The following is a 15,028-nucleotide window of genomic DNA, read 5'->3' as shown; positions in this document are numbered from 1 at the left end:
GGGGAGAGAAATGGGAGGCTGGGAGGAGGCGGAAACTTTTTTTTTTCTTTTTCTCAATAAAAACTTAAAAAAAAGTAGCTCAATTCAGGGTAGTTCTTGAGGGTGAAGAGTAGCTTGCTTCCCATGAGAACTGATAAAATCTCCATAAAATGTCCACTCTGTTATCCTCCCCTCCCCCATCCTGTGTCCTGTCCCTTGTCCCAGGAGGAACTACTTTTGGTAAGCCCACACTGGATGTGGCTTCCCTATGGATACCCTTGTCTTCAGGGCCTTCCTCCCTTGGTCATCTCTCTCTTTTGATATCTCACCTCTGAGAAGTTGGCTGAAGGCGCCTTGACAGTTTCTTGTGTCCTTGTTCCTAGCAGTGGTTGGGGAACAGCATTTCTTGTAAGGAGGAAGGAAATGCCACTAAGGCCATGTCTTGAGAACTGCCCCTACAGGGCCCAGCCTCAGCTACCTGCCCCTATCCCTTCTCCTTTGCAGTCCCTAGAACCCGGAACCCTGTCTAGACTAGCATCATGGGCAGCACCAGCGATGGCTGTTCTCTGTTCTAGAGGCCTTTGAGTGGGTAGGGAGCGACTAGAGCCGGAGGTGTGAGCATGCGTATGACGGAGTGTCTTATTTGTGGTATTTGCATCTGTCTGTCTGTCTCTGTCTCTCTCTGTATGTGTGTACATCCCTGAGCTGTAGCATGTGTGCACCTGAGAGTGAGCATCTGTCTGGGTCAGGGTGTGCCTGAGTGTGCAGCTGCATGGTGGCCATGAGCAAGAGGCGCAGGCTTCACACCAGAGCAAGGATTCTAGACACCCCATTTTTTCCATGAAAATCTGCTTGTGTGAATGAGGGCTCTGGAGGGGTGTCCCTTTGGCCTTCACACCTACGGAGGAGAAGAGATCACCTCCTGCTCGCATTCCAAAGCCATAGGAGGGTTAGGCAGTCTTCTCCTCAGCTCCGTTTCCAGGTAGCTCATCATTCCAGCACCTACGTGGTACTAACCAGGCCTGTAGTACTTCAGATAAGGTACCTTCTGGGTGCCAACCCATGATGGATCCCGTGAAGCTGGCCACCTGCTCAAGGAAGCCCTTCAGTTAAGTATCATTCCCAGCCACTAGGGAGAATTCAGATACCAAAGTCACATGACTTTTCTTTCCCCCCCTCTGGGTGAGACTGTAGGACAGTGAGTAACACAGACATACTTTGCTGTCTGTTGAACCAAGGAATGACTGGAACAAGACACGCATGCCCTGTGAGGAATAACAGGCTGTATTCGCTGTCATGGTCAGAAGGACAAGTAAGCCATTCCATCACTCCTGCCCACATGTCGTCAGGCCTATGGGGGACTGCAGTAGGACTGTGCGGAGCCCTTTGGGCCCTCTTACACTGTTATCTGTGAGATCATTCTAGGTCCAGGGGTGTTGTTTCAGGCATGAAAATGCTGAGCGCGTTTCAGAGAAAGGCCTGTTTCTTTTGCTTAGGCACAGAGTCAATGTGCCAACAATCTCTCAGCTCCCAGAGCTTCACTGTCCTCCAAAGACAAAGCAGGGGGGAGGAGAAACAACAACCCACAAAGCCCCCTGCTGTAGGTGAGCACATCAGCTGCTCTGTGGTACCACATGACTATCCAGCGTTGGTGGTAGAGTTACAAGGTTCATTTTCTCAAGTTGTTGACACCCTGGTGTTCTCAAGAAGCTTGCCGGTCTCGAGTTGCTGGGCCCTTGTGCTTTTGTCTTCTAATTTTACAACTGCATAGAGGGCAGTGAGGGCTGCAGGAACAGTTGCTTTCAGTTCCAGCAGGTCCAGGAGCAGAGGACAGGTTCTCAGGGCCCAGGGGGGATGAGGAGGCCAGGGGATTGGGGGACAAATGCCTCAGGGGGGTGTCTCAAGAGCAGTCAGGGAGAGCCCAGTCACAGCTATGGTGAGGTAGTTTTTAATTTCCTCTGTGTGTGTGTGTGTGTGTGTGTGTGACATTTATCAGAGCGTTTATTTACCAGAGAGTCAGTCATCTATCAGGGAGTAAAGCTGGACCAGCGATGGAACACCCTGCAGAAGCTTTACTCATGCTTCCAAACTGGAGGACCGTGTGCCATGAAGGGTAGGCAGCAGAGGCCACTCTCCTCACAGAGGGAAGAGCGACTGGGATGAGGAAGAATGTCCTGTTTTAACTTCCAGTTCAGTGGTATTGCTTCTTTTCTCCCCTCAACCGCTCTGAGAACATGTAAACGACATGGAGTTAGATTACAAAATACTTCAAAATATTTATATTTTGACAAAAGCTTCCTCTTCACCAGATGCGCTGTGCTGAATGAAGAGGTCACTTGAATGTCATGTAATTCAGCTCTGCGCTGGCATGTGGAGGCTGAGCCAAGTAACCCCATGCTGCCTGGCCCGACTGGGATGGAAGAATGTTAGCACAGGGCCCCTCTGGAGGGCACCAAGTCCCCCAGGTATGAGAAAAACCTTGCCTATGAGTACTTCTATGAGATAGGAATGCATGGATTTAATTGAATTCTCAAATACATACTGTGGTGGTTGGCATACAAATGGTGCCCATAAGGTGCATAGGGAGTGACATGATTAGGAGGAGTGGCTTTGTTAGAGCAGGTGTGGCTTGTTGGAGGAAGTGTGTCACCACCATCACAGCCACCATCATCACAGCCACCATTGTCATAGCCACTATCATCACAGCCACCATTGTCAACGCCACCACTGTCACAGCCACCACCGTCACAGCCACCATCATCATAGCCACCATTGTCAACGCCACCACCGTCAGTCACCATCATCACAGCCACCATCATCATAGCCACCATTGTCAACGCCACCACCGTCACAGCCACCACCATTACAGCCACCATCATCACAGCCACCATTGTCAACGCCACCACCATCATAGCCACCACCATCACAGCCACCATCATCATAGCCAGCATCGTCATAGCCACCATCATCATAGCCACCATCGTCATAGCCACCACCGTCACAGCCACCACCATCACAGCCACCATCATCACAGCCACCACCATCACAGCCACCACCATCACAGCCACCATCATCACAGCCACCATCATCACAGCCACCATCATCACAGCCACCATCATCACAGCCACCATCATCACAGCCACCATCATCACAGCCACCATCATCACAGCCACCATCATCACAGTCACCATCATCACAGCCACCATCACAGCCACCATCATCACAGCCATCATCACAGCCACCATCATCACAGCCACCATCATCACAGCCACCATCATCACAGCCACCATCATCACAGCCACCACCATCACAGCCACCACCATCACAGCCACCATCATCACAGCCACCATCATCACAGCCACCATCATCACAGCCACCATCATCACAGCCATCATCATCACAACCATCATCATCACAGCCACCACCATCACAGCCACCACCATCACAGCCACCATCATCACAGCCACCACCATCACAGCCACCATCATCACAGCCACCATCATCACAGCCATCATCACAGCCACCATCGTCACAGCCATCATCGTCACAGCCACCATCGTCACAGCCACCATCATCACAGCCACCACCATCACAGCCACCATCATCACAGCCACCATCATCACAGCCATCATCATCACAGCCATCATCGTCACAGCCACCATCGTCACAGCCACCATCATCACAGCCACCACCATCACAGCCACCATCATCACAGCCACCATCATCACAGCCACCATCATCACAGCAACCATCATCACAGTCACCACCATCACAGCCACCATCATCACAGCCACCATCATCACAGCCACCATCATCACAGCCACCATCATCACAGCCACCATCGTCACAGCCACCATCATCACAGCCACCATCATCACAGCCACCACCATCACAGCCACCATCATCACAGCCACCATCGTCACAGCCACCATCATCACAGTCACCACCGTCACAGCCACCATTGTCACAGCCACCATCATCATAGCCACCACCATCACAGCCACCATTGTCACAGCCCCCATCATCATAGCCACCATCATCACAGCCATCATCACAGCCACCATCATCACAGCCATCATCGTCACAGCCACCATCGTCACAGCCACCATCATCACAGTCACCACCATCACAGCCACCATCATCACAGCCACCATCGTCACAGCCACCATCATCACAGTCACCACCATCACAGCCACCATTGTCACAGCCACCATCATCATAGCCACCATCATCACAGCCACCATCATCACAGTCACCATCATCACAGCCACCATCATCACAGCCACCACCATCACAGCCACCATTGTCATAGCCACTCCCGTCACAGCCACCATCATCACAGCCACCATCATCACAGCCACCATCATCACAGCCACCACCATCATCACAGCCACCATTGTCACAGCCACCACCGTCACAGCCACCATCATCACAGCCACCATCATCACAGCCACCATCATCATCACAGCCACCATTGTCACAGCCACCATCATCACAGCCACCACCATCACAGCCACCATCATCACAGCCACCACCATCATAGCCACCATCATCACAGTCACCACCATCACAGCCACCACCATCACAGTCTCCATCGTCACAGCCACCACCGTCACAGCCACCACCATCACAGCCACCACCATCACAGTCTCCATCGTCACAGCCACCATCATCACAGCCACCACCATCACAGTCTCCATCGTCACAGCCACCACCGTCACAGCCACCACCATCACAGCCACCACCATCATCACAGCCACCACCATCACAGCCACCATCATCACAGCCACCACCATCACAGCCACCACCATCATCACAGCCACCACCATCACAGCCACCATCATCACAGCCACCATCATCATAGCCACCATCATCACAGCCACCATCATCACAGCCACCATCATCATAGCCACCATCATCACAGCCACCATCATCACAGCCACCATTGTCATAGCCACCACCATCACAGCCACCATCATCCCACCATCATCACAGCCACCATCATCACAGCCACCATTGTCATAGCCAGCATCATCACAGCCATCATCACAGCCACCATCATCACAGCCACCATCATCACAGCCACCATCATCACAGCCACCATCATCACAGCCACCATCATCCCACCATCATCACAGCCACCATCATCACAGCCACCATTGTCATAGCCACCATCATCACAGTCACCATCATCACAGCCACCATCATCACAGCCACCACCATCACAGCCACCATCATCACAGTCACCATCATCACAGCCATCATCATCGCAGTCACTACCATCACTGTCACCCACCCACATTATCTCCTCCATTATCATTGCTGCAATTATTGCCTTCATCTGTTTCCCCACTATGACCATCATGGTGGTTTAAAGGAGAAAGAGCCCCCATAAGTGCATTTGAACACTTGGTCCCCACTTGGTGGTGCCATTTGAGGAGGTTATGGGAGGATGTATGCATGCTGGTTGGAGGAAGTACATCTCTGGGGGTAGGTTTTGAGGATTTATAGCCATACCTGTTTCTAGTTTGCTTTCTGCTTCATGTTTGTGGCTTAGGATGTGATTTCTTAGGTTTCTCCTCTGGCTGTCTGGACTGACTCTCTCTCTGTCTCTCTGTCTCTGTCTCTGTCTCTGTCTCTCTCTCTCTCTCTCTCTCTCTCTCTCTCTCTCTCACACACACACACACACACACACACACACACACACACACACACACACCATAAGTCCAAATACATGCTTCCTTTATTAAGCTGCCTTTGGCCATGGTATTATATCACAGAACAGAACAGTAACGAATGCAGCCACCATTGCAGAATTGCCTTTACAGAGCCAGGGCTCCAGAATGCGACCCTGTCTCCCTCTCCCATCTACAAACCTATCACAAATGCATTCCTTCTGGGTCTTGAAGGGTTGTAGGGCAGGCTGTTGGCCAGGAAACCTAAGCTCCTTTATGTAGCTCTCCAGAAGGTCCAGTCGGACTTGTTTACATGGAGTCAGTAAACAGAGCGAGAACAAAAGCTGCTAAGATTCTTGAACTCTGGGCCCAGAAATGTATCATTTTGTCACGTTTTGTTGATCAAAGCAATTTCAGGCCAAGCAGAATCCAGGAGATGGAGAACCAGACCTCAGCTCTGGTTGGAAAGGGTTGCAAAGATCCCACTGTTGCCATCGCTCTTCTTTCCCGACTGACCAGTCAGGGGCTTGGGTCGGAAAAATACAGTCTCTGTTAGCAAAGGCCCTGCTGTGTCCATGTTGAGTGTGGTAGTGTGGATGTTCTCACGTCAGGCCCCTCCTTTATTCTCATCAGCTCTCTTGAGGGAGAAGAAGGGGAGGACGTTCCAGGTGACAGGGATGGTTCCTCATGGAGTGGAGGAGGGGTGTGTGTGTGTGTGTGTCTGTCTGTCTGTCTGTCTCTCTCTCTCTCTCTCTCTCTCTCTCTCTCTCTCTCTCTCTGTCTGTCTACCTTTCTGATACAGGAGTGGAAAGAGATATGTGTGTGTGTTCTGTTTTTTATTTTTTTACTAATTACAATTTTTAACTAAAGTTGTATATTGAAGTTGTATTATTAGTTATTATTTCTGTGTAGACAGTGCATGTTCCTTGCACAAAAGTAAAAAGACACGATATGACAAGAGCATAAAGAGTGGGTGCCTAGCCCCCCCCTCCAATTTCCTCAAGGTCCCGTGTGCCAGCAGCAAGCCACAGCCTCTGTGGGCCCCAAACACCACTTTCTTACCACAGCCAGTACTTCACTACTGTACAGAAGCTTCATCTCCTCAGAGTAGGGGAAAACCAGAGAGAGATACTGGGGAGGTGGGGACTCAGTGAATAAGACACAAAGAGACAGAGGGTGGGGGAAGGGAATGGAGGCCAGTCAGAGAGAAGCCAGCTCTTGGGTAAGCTCATCTCAGAAGTGACAACCTGTGACTTTTGCCGTTATCTACTTGTTAGAAAAGAGTCATTAGGTATGGTCACACTCAAGGGGAAGTTCTTCACAAATGATGAGTGCCCAGAGAGGTGGGATATTTGGGGGCCACTTTAGATACTGGCCGCCACCATCCCTTCTACTGGGTTTTGTAGTGTGGACACAAATTATTCAATTTCCATTTGTCCAAGCAACTTTTTATTTAACTTCCAGTTCTGAAGGATATTCACCTGGGTAGGAATCCCAGCTTAGTGTATTTCCTTTCAATGGCATTCCATTGTCTTCTGGCTTCCAGATGTGTGGGAAAGCCTGTCTTTGAAGAGAATGAGCTTTCTTCCTCTGGCTTCTTTGAAGATTTTCTTGTTGGTTTGTAGCAGCCTTGCTCTGATGTCCCTGAGTCTACTTCTTGAACTTAGCCTCTTTGCCATGTACAAGTGGGGTTTTAAAAATTGATGACAAAACATCTTTTTATTGCTTTTAGCAATTAACTTCTAAAATGTCACTTCTGCCCCATTCTGCCTTTATTCTCTTCTGGACCTCGATTTCCACATCTCCCTGCTCTTCCTGTGTGTGTGTGTTTTATTGTTTTTTCTTTGCCTGCTCTTCCAATTCATTTATTTTCTTTTCTGTCACGTCTATCCTGATGGTAACTCTATCAGCTAACCTCTTAATATTAGCTATTGTTTTATTTATTTTTATTCTTTCTCTGAGCATGTGCATGTGTGTGGTGACCAAGGGTCAATGTCTTCTTTAGTTTCTCCACCTTCTGAGAAACTAGTCTTTTTTTTTTTTTTTTTGGATTTTCGAGACAGGGTTTCTCCGTAGCTTTTTGGTTCCTGTCCTGAAACTAGCTCTTGTAGACCAGGCTGGCCTCAAACTCACAGAGATCTGCCTGCCTTTGCCTCTGGAGTGCTGGGATTAAAGGCATGCGCCATCACTGCCTGGCGAGAAACTAGTCTTTTATTTTATGTGTTTGGGTGTTTTGCCTGCAGCTATATAGGTGCCCCACATTCATGTCTGGTGTCCACAGAGGCCAGAAGAGCATATTGGATCCCCTGGAACTGGAGTTACAGTTGTGAGCCACTATATGGGTGGCGTCAGTTTTGTGAACCTCTATGTGGGTGCCATCAGTTGAACCCTGGTCCTCTGGGAAAACAGATTATCTCTCCAGGCCCCCATCTTCTGTTTAGAAACAGAGTTCCTCACTAGAGCTCACTGGTTTGGCTAACTTGGCTGACTAGCAAGTGCCTGGCTTCTGCATGGGTTCTGGAGACTCCAACTCAGATCCCATATTTACAAGCAAGTCCTTTATAGACTAAACTATCTCTTCCCCCACGTTCTCTTTTTAGAATGTTTGGGGTTTCTTTCCTTCAGGGTAGTTTACTGGTCCCTTACACAGTCTTTTATCTCACTTCCAATTTTGTGAGGTACTTATCACATATATTTCAGGGTTCTTGTCTGAGAACTCCAAAATCAGGGCTACACATTTTTATTGTCTATATTTCCACATAGTCTTTGATACAATCTCTTGAGTTGCCTGGTAGGTAATTTTTGATTAAATATTAGATATGTGTGAAATACCATAGGAGTTCTATTTAATGTAAGCTTCCTTGTCATAGGATTCTGAATGGTCAGGTAGTACAGGTCAGTTTGCATTCTGAGAGACCGACTGGTTGTGATAGTTTAAGAAAAATAGATGCTGGGATTGGGAAGACAGCTCAGTATGTTAAGTGGTTGCCGCACAAGCATGACACCCCAAGTTCAAATCCCTAGCACCCATGCAAAAAGATGGAACAGTGCACCTTGGAGCTCTCTGGCCAGATAGTCTTGCCAAATCAATGAGTTTTAGGTTCAGTGAGAGACCCTGTCTCAAATATATATATATATATATATATATATATATATATATATATATATATATATATATATATATATAGAGAGAGAGAGAGAGAGGTGGGGGAAGACACCTGACATTGGCGTGTGCCTACATGTACGTGTTCTCTCTCTGTCCCTCTAACACACAGACACACACACTATAAACACAAAATCGATTCTGTAGAATTTCTTAGGCTATAGCCTTTCTGAATAAAGACAGCTTTTGTTTCTTCCTTCCAATACATGCTGCATGAATTTCTTTTTCGCAATTTATGCATAAATTTGTTAAGCCACTGAATAATAGGCAGTGAAAATGGAGCTCTTCATATTCTGGTGAGAGAACAGCTTCTGGCTTTTGCCTTATGATATCCGTCATTGGAGAGATGCTCTTCACGATGTGAGGAAAGCTGAAAGCGTTTTTGCAGGGTCGATGTTGCTTCTGTCTCAAATGTTTGGTACAATACTTTTCAGATAATGAATTCAATATTCTTAGCAAGCACAGGGCTGCCTTTTCATTGGCTAGTTTAGATAATTGTGTATCTCAAAGACTCTGTTCCTTTCCTATGAGTTGCCTAAATTTATTACCATAAAGCTGATCACCACATCTCTTGTCTTTATGACTGTCAGATCTGTAGTGATGACTCCTTTTTTGTTTGTTTTCTGAGACAGGGTTTCTCTGTGTAGCCCTGCCTGTTCTGGAACTCTCTCTGTAGAGCAGGCTGGTCTCGAACTCACAGAGATCCGCCTGCCTTTGCCTTCTAAGTGCTGGGATCAAAGGCGCGCCACCACCACCCAGCTTTGATGACTCCTTTTTAAGTTCTTTTACTTTTTTCTCTCCTTTAAAAATTTTATTTGCTTATTTATTCAAAGACTATTTTACTCTATGGTCCAGGGTAGCTTTTAACTTTCAACCCTCCTGCCTCAGCCTCCTACTTGCTACAATATTAATCATTAGTTACTCTTTTACCTTTTAAAAAGATACTTTTATATATGGTGTGTGTGTGTGTGTGTGTGTGTGTGTGTGTGTGTGTGTGTGTGTGAAAATACCATGAGTTGATTCCCTCATCCCCAAATTGGCCCACAAGGATTGAACCCTTCTGTGCACTGTGAAGATGTGTTGCTCTCACTGTTAATAAAAAGCTGATTGGCCAATAGCTAGGCAGGATTTGGGGGGCAGAGAGAAGGCTGGGAAGAAGAAGGGCGGAGTCTAAGGAGTCTTGAGCCAGATTCTGAAGAAGCAATGTGGGTTGTTCATAGATGAGGCAAACAAGCCTCGGGGCAGCACATAGATTAATAGAGATGTGTTCATCTAAGTTGTAAGCGTTGGCTGGAGACAAGCCTAAGCTACTGCTGAGCATTTATAATTAATAAGAAGTCTCTGAGTGGTAATTTGGGCGCAGCTGCCAGGACACAGAGAAACTCTGCCTACAACTGAACTCAGGACATCAGTCTTGGAGCAAGCACTTTACCTTTGACCCACCCCACCATCTCAGACTCTTTTCAAATTCAGTATATGTAGCATTTTTAAAGTTTTCTTCAGAATTCTTATTTTAAAATCAAGTTTGTCAGTCTTTTCATTTTATTGACTTTTGCTGTTGTTTACCTGAGAACAATACCTGTAGCCAGCCTGTGTGACAGGATGGGGAGGCACAGACTCTTGGGCAGGCCTCTGTCAGAGGGTCATTCACAGACCTGAGCCATGTAAGAAACATCACAGATGCAGGGCTGTGATGTTAGTTTCCCCAGCACCTAGTACTGGCGTGATAGTGTATAAATTACATGTAGCTGAACCCAGGAAGCATTCCTAAATCCTCTGACTGCCAGAAGACAGACCACAGAGAAAAGCATGGAGCTCATGCAGCCAACATATGTAAATGGATGTTCGCAGAAAATTAGAGTTCTGCCTACAAGGTGTCCTAGAACCCTCCTTGAAGTGGAAGGTTGCTGCAGGTCTCCCTATGAGGCTCAGGACTCCAGGACTAGCCTACTCCTCCCCCGCCTCTGTGGTACTAACATCAGAAAAGCAGGAAGGACACTGCAGGATCTCATTTCCTACTGCTGTCCTCTGGAGTCTGGGTCTCCCGATAATTGTGCAGCATCCTGGCTTGGCCCCGTGCTGCCTTCTAGCCTGTACTCTCCACGAGTTGATTCTGGAGGAAGCTTAGCAACATAAACCACAGAGAAGGACCATTTCCCTTTGAGAAGCAGCTTCTTGGCAGGAAGAAAATGTTAAATTGTCTAGCAAATTCAAGCCCTAAGTAGAACCAGCTTGTCTGAGGTCTAACCAGCTTTGAGGCTCAGAGCAAGCCAGGGGCATCGAAGCTCCTCTAGACCTGCGTGAGAGTGTGCATGATGCTGAGGGCAGGAGACCAAGGATTTGAGAGCTGGAAGTGACTTCAAAGGCCTCTGGCTTCAGGGCTCAGGCACTCGAGGGGTTTGGGATTTCTGGAGTGAATGAAACTTCCACAGACATGCTTGTGTTCTCTGTGGGCTCGGGGACTCTGAGAGCTGTTGCTAGCCTCCTGTGCTGTGCTTTCTCCATGGAAGCTACAGTTAGAGATGGTCAGCTATAGCGGTGCGAATGCTCTTTACCATAAGCGGCGGACTCCATGGACACCGCCAAGGGAAAGAGAGCAGCAAGTGGCCCCCTCCCACCCTCAGTGCCCTCAGTTGTAGAACAGGACATGATGTAGGCATCAAATGGTGGTTCTCAGTGTCTGTTTCCATCCTGCCTGGTCTCTATACATCTCCTGCACCGTGGCATTGGCCTTGTTGGACTTTCATAGCTAGCCTCCCAGGGCCAACTAGCCACAGCATAACTAGGAACAGCTTCTCCTTGGACCATAGCCTTCGCACACACAACGTAGATGGAGTTCACTCTCTTCTTTGCAGAGCTCTCCAGAATCCACTCACTGTCTATGTCCTCTCTCCACCTCCACCACATCCTGTAAGGAATTGAGAGACAGAGCCCCAAACTCATTAGCTGTCCTACCTGAAGCAAGTCACATGCTCCCTCTGTGCCCCAACAACTCCCACTTATGAGATGGACTCATGTGTTATGTGAGTTTGTCCATGGAGTGGAGGTATTCATGGCTATCAGCGACTCTCTTTGACCTGTCTGAGAAGCCTGTGATGACATCTCAAGATGAAGGATTATTGCTATTTGGTCAGTCCTGACAAAGCTGCTCCAGTTAAAACCATCAGCACTTGAGGCTGGAATGTATGCTCTTCCAACCCTGGTGTGTGTGTGCATGCATGTGTGCATGCTCATGTGTGTGTGTATACATTGGGCTCTCCAAAATGTTCTAAGTAGGGGTTCTTCTCTCCTCTCTGACTTCCTACTGTGGCTGATTGTATGCTGCTTGCTATCTTGGCCTCCCCCCACTACTTGGGTGTCAGGAGCCATTTCAGGCTTCTCCTTTCTCACGTCTCACAGGGCCTTGAGGTGGAAATCTTGAGACAGAAAAACGTAAAGTTAACTAAGACATTGTATACTGACCTTGGATATTCAAGCTTCAGACTGGCACCTCAGAGTGTCTTCTTTGTTCGCTGCTTATCACTAACAGCAGGTGCTCTAGCCACTGACCTTGCAACTGCCCAGCTTAGCTGTCTAGCTACCTAGCCCCTCCTTTCCTTCCCCCCTTTCCCCCTTCCTTAGTTCCCCCCTGCCTGAGCTCCTCACTGAGGAGTATATAAGACATAAAACTTGCTTCAATAAAGGTGATGCCTTGACAAGGAATACTGCTTGGTGTCCGTTTCTCTCCCCGCCATGTCTTTCAAGACCCTGGAGTAACTTAGGACCTGCTGAGTGAGACCCCAAGTGAGAAGAGACTGCCCTCCTTTCACTTCATGTCTACCCTTCATTCCTTGGTCTGGGTATGGGGTTTCCACAGAGCTGGAGGAACTTTTCGCAGCCCTTACCTTGCTATGGACATCTAGCAACCCAGCTGGCCCCCAAGATCTCATAAATGGCAGTTTTATTACTCAGACAGAATGTTCCAGAGGTGACTGGTCCAGGTACATGAGTCACAGTACACATTTCAGGAAGGACTCTGGGCTTCCAGTGAGTAACTGTAGCAACGGTTAAACACAGGTTTTTCTCCACACAGACATCTGTGTCTGAGCTCAGAGGAGCAGAGTTTGGGTCATAGTAAAGACAAAGAAACTCCACAGACATCTAGAGTGTCCGGTCCCGTGGGTTGGTAGGGATTATTAGCACGTTTTCCAAGCAGCCTGCGCAGGGAGCGGGGGACGCTCTGGTTTCTGTTGACTCACACTGTCTCACGGTCTGCTCTGGGCCAGCATTCAGTTCCCACCTATAGCACGGGGAGTCTGCTTAGCCTCTGCACCTCCCAGTTCTCTGCCCCCATGCCCTGTTGTATGAGACTAAGGCTGCCAAGTAGCTGATCTTGAGATAGGGAACCCTCTCTCCATCGCAGGAACCCCACAGCACCTCTGCTGGGGATGTCTGAAACCCCAGGAGGACCTGCTGTGGGGGTGGGGCCATGTGGATGCAGTAGAGTGGGGTCTTAGCTCAGAGCTGTTGGAGGAGGCTGCTTGTTGGTTCCCGGCCACCCAGCTAGCTTAGATCCAAAATAATCACAGAAACTGTATTAAGTCACTGCTTGGCCCATTAGCTCTAACTTCTCATTGGCTAACTCTTACATATTAATTTAACCCATTTCTATTAATCTATATATCGCCACGTGGCTGTGGCTTACCGGCTAAAGTTCCAGTGTCTGTCTCTAGCAGGGCTCCATGGCGTCTCTCTGACTCCACCCTTCTTTCTCCCAGCATCCATCCTAGCTTTCCCTAACCTAAGTTCTGCCTTGCTATAGGTCCAAAGCAGTTTCTGTATTCATTAATGGTAATCATAGCACACAGAGGGGACTCCCACATCACATGGCCAGCCAGAAGATGTAACCCCACAGCTGGGAGTGAGCTTGGGAAGCCTCTAAGCCCCCAGTGAACACAGCCTAGGACCCTGGGCAGGGGGACAGTGGCAGAGGAGAGAAAGCTGTTGAGGCTGCTCTCTGTGGTCATTTGTCCTATAGCTAGGGCACTTGTCACTCAAGGGCACCTCCAGGTCCTGTAGTCCTCTCTAGGTTCCACAGCTTTCTTTCCTCCCAAAGCAGCCTCAGCGCCACCATTCTGTGGGCTGGTTACTATTTTAAGATGTTTTACGATTTAAGGTTGGGTGTGTCTCAGGACTTCACCCACTTGCAGGTCAGCTCTCCTTGATGCCACTGCCTGGGCTTCTCAGTCAAGATGAGAAGCCCCCGTGACTCTGAGCTAGGAAGCTGGAAGTCATGTAGGCAGGACAATGTCTGCACCAACGCCCAGGAAACAGAGGGGACAGGGTCAGGGTGCTGCTGGACAAACTGGAAGCAGGTTGTCCAATGCTAGCCCTTCAGGCATCTGTGCTGACTTACCCTTAGGGTCCTGACAGGACACGTCCTCAGCTGCAGCCACTAAGAGCACCTCCTGTGCACATTCGCTATGTTCCCCCTTAAAAGGTGGGCTTTGACCACCTTCTGTCTCTTTCTCTCTTTCTTTCTCTCCCACTCTCTCTGTCTCTTCTACTGTAACTCTTGTCCCCAGGGACCCATCTCTGCCCCCTGCTGCCCTTTCTCTCGCCTCTTCCAATAAACCTCCTATGTGAGCCTTGCTGTGTGGCGTGACTTCTCTTTGCAGCATTTTTTTTTTTAATTACAACATTGGTTCCCTGACTGGGAGCAGTATAGATGTCTAAGTACTAACACCAGCTCACAGAACATTGGCAGTGTTCCCCACCTACATCCCGATGAGCAGCCTGAGGACAGCCACAGCAGGAGATCAGAGAGGAGCCCCCACCCACCCCAAACATTCTGCAGGGTGCAGTGTGAATAGCACCCTCTGAGAGTGGGAACAGTAGACTCACCCCAACCGCAGGGGCTGAGGGCTTTAACTAGACCAGGTTCCGCAGGATTGATTGACAGCACTAATCTTGTGGCTAAAGACATCCTCACCACCAAGGTAGGGGGTGCTTGGCAGTAAGAGTGGTGCAGAATATCTGGACCTGCTGTTTCTCCCCAAGGCTCCTGGCAAGGGCTTGAGACAAAATGTTGGGGTTCCTTAGTGGTCATCGGTAGGATTCTGAGATCCTGTGCTCAGGGCATCCATGAATGGTTACAGGAAGTATCTTATGTGTGTGGTTATACATGTATTTTGTACGTGTGCATGCACACGCACCTCGGCACACATGTGAG

The sequence above is a fragment of the Microtus pennsylvanicus genome, chromosome 7 (assembly GCF_037038515.1).
Source record: "Microtus pennsylvanicus isolate mMicPen1 chromosome 7, mMicPen1.hap1, whole genome shotgun sequence".
NCBI classification, from domain to species: Eukaryota; Metazoa; Chordata; class Mammalia; order Rodentia; family Cricetidae; genus Microtus; species Microtus pennsylvanicus.
The sequence above is the reverse complement of the archived record's forward strand: the minus strand, read 5'-3'. Positions refer to the sequence as shown.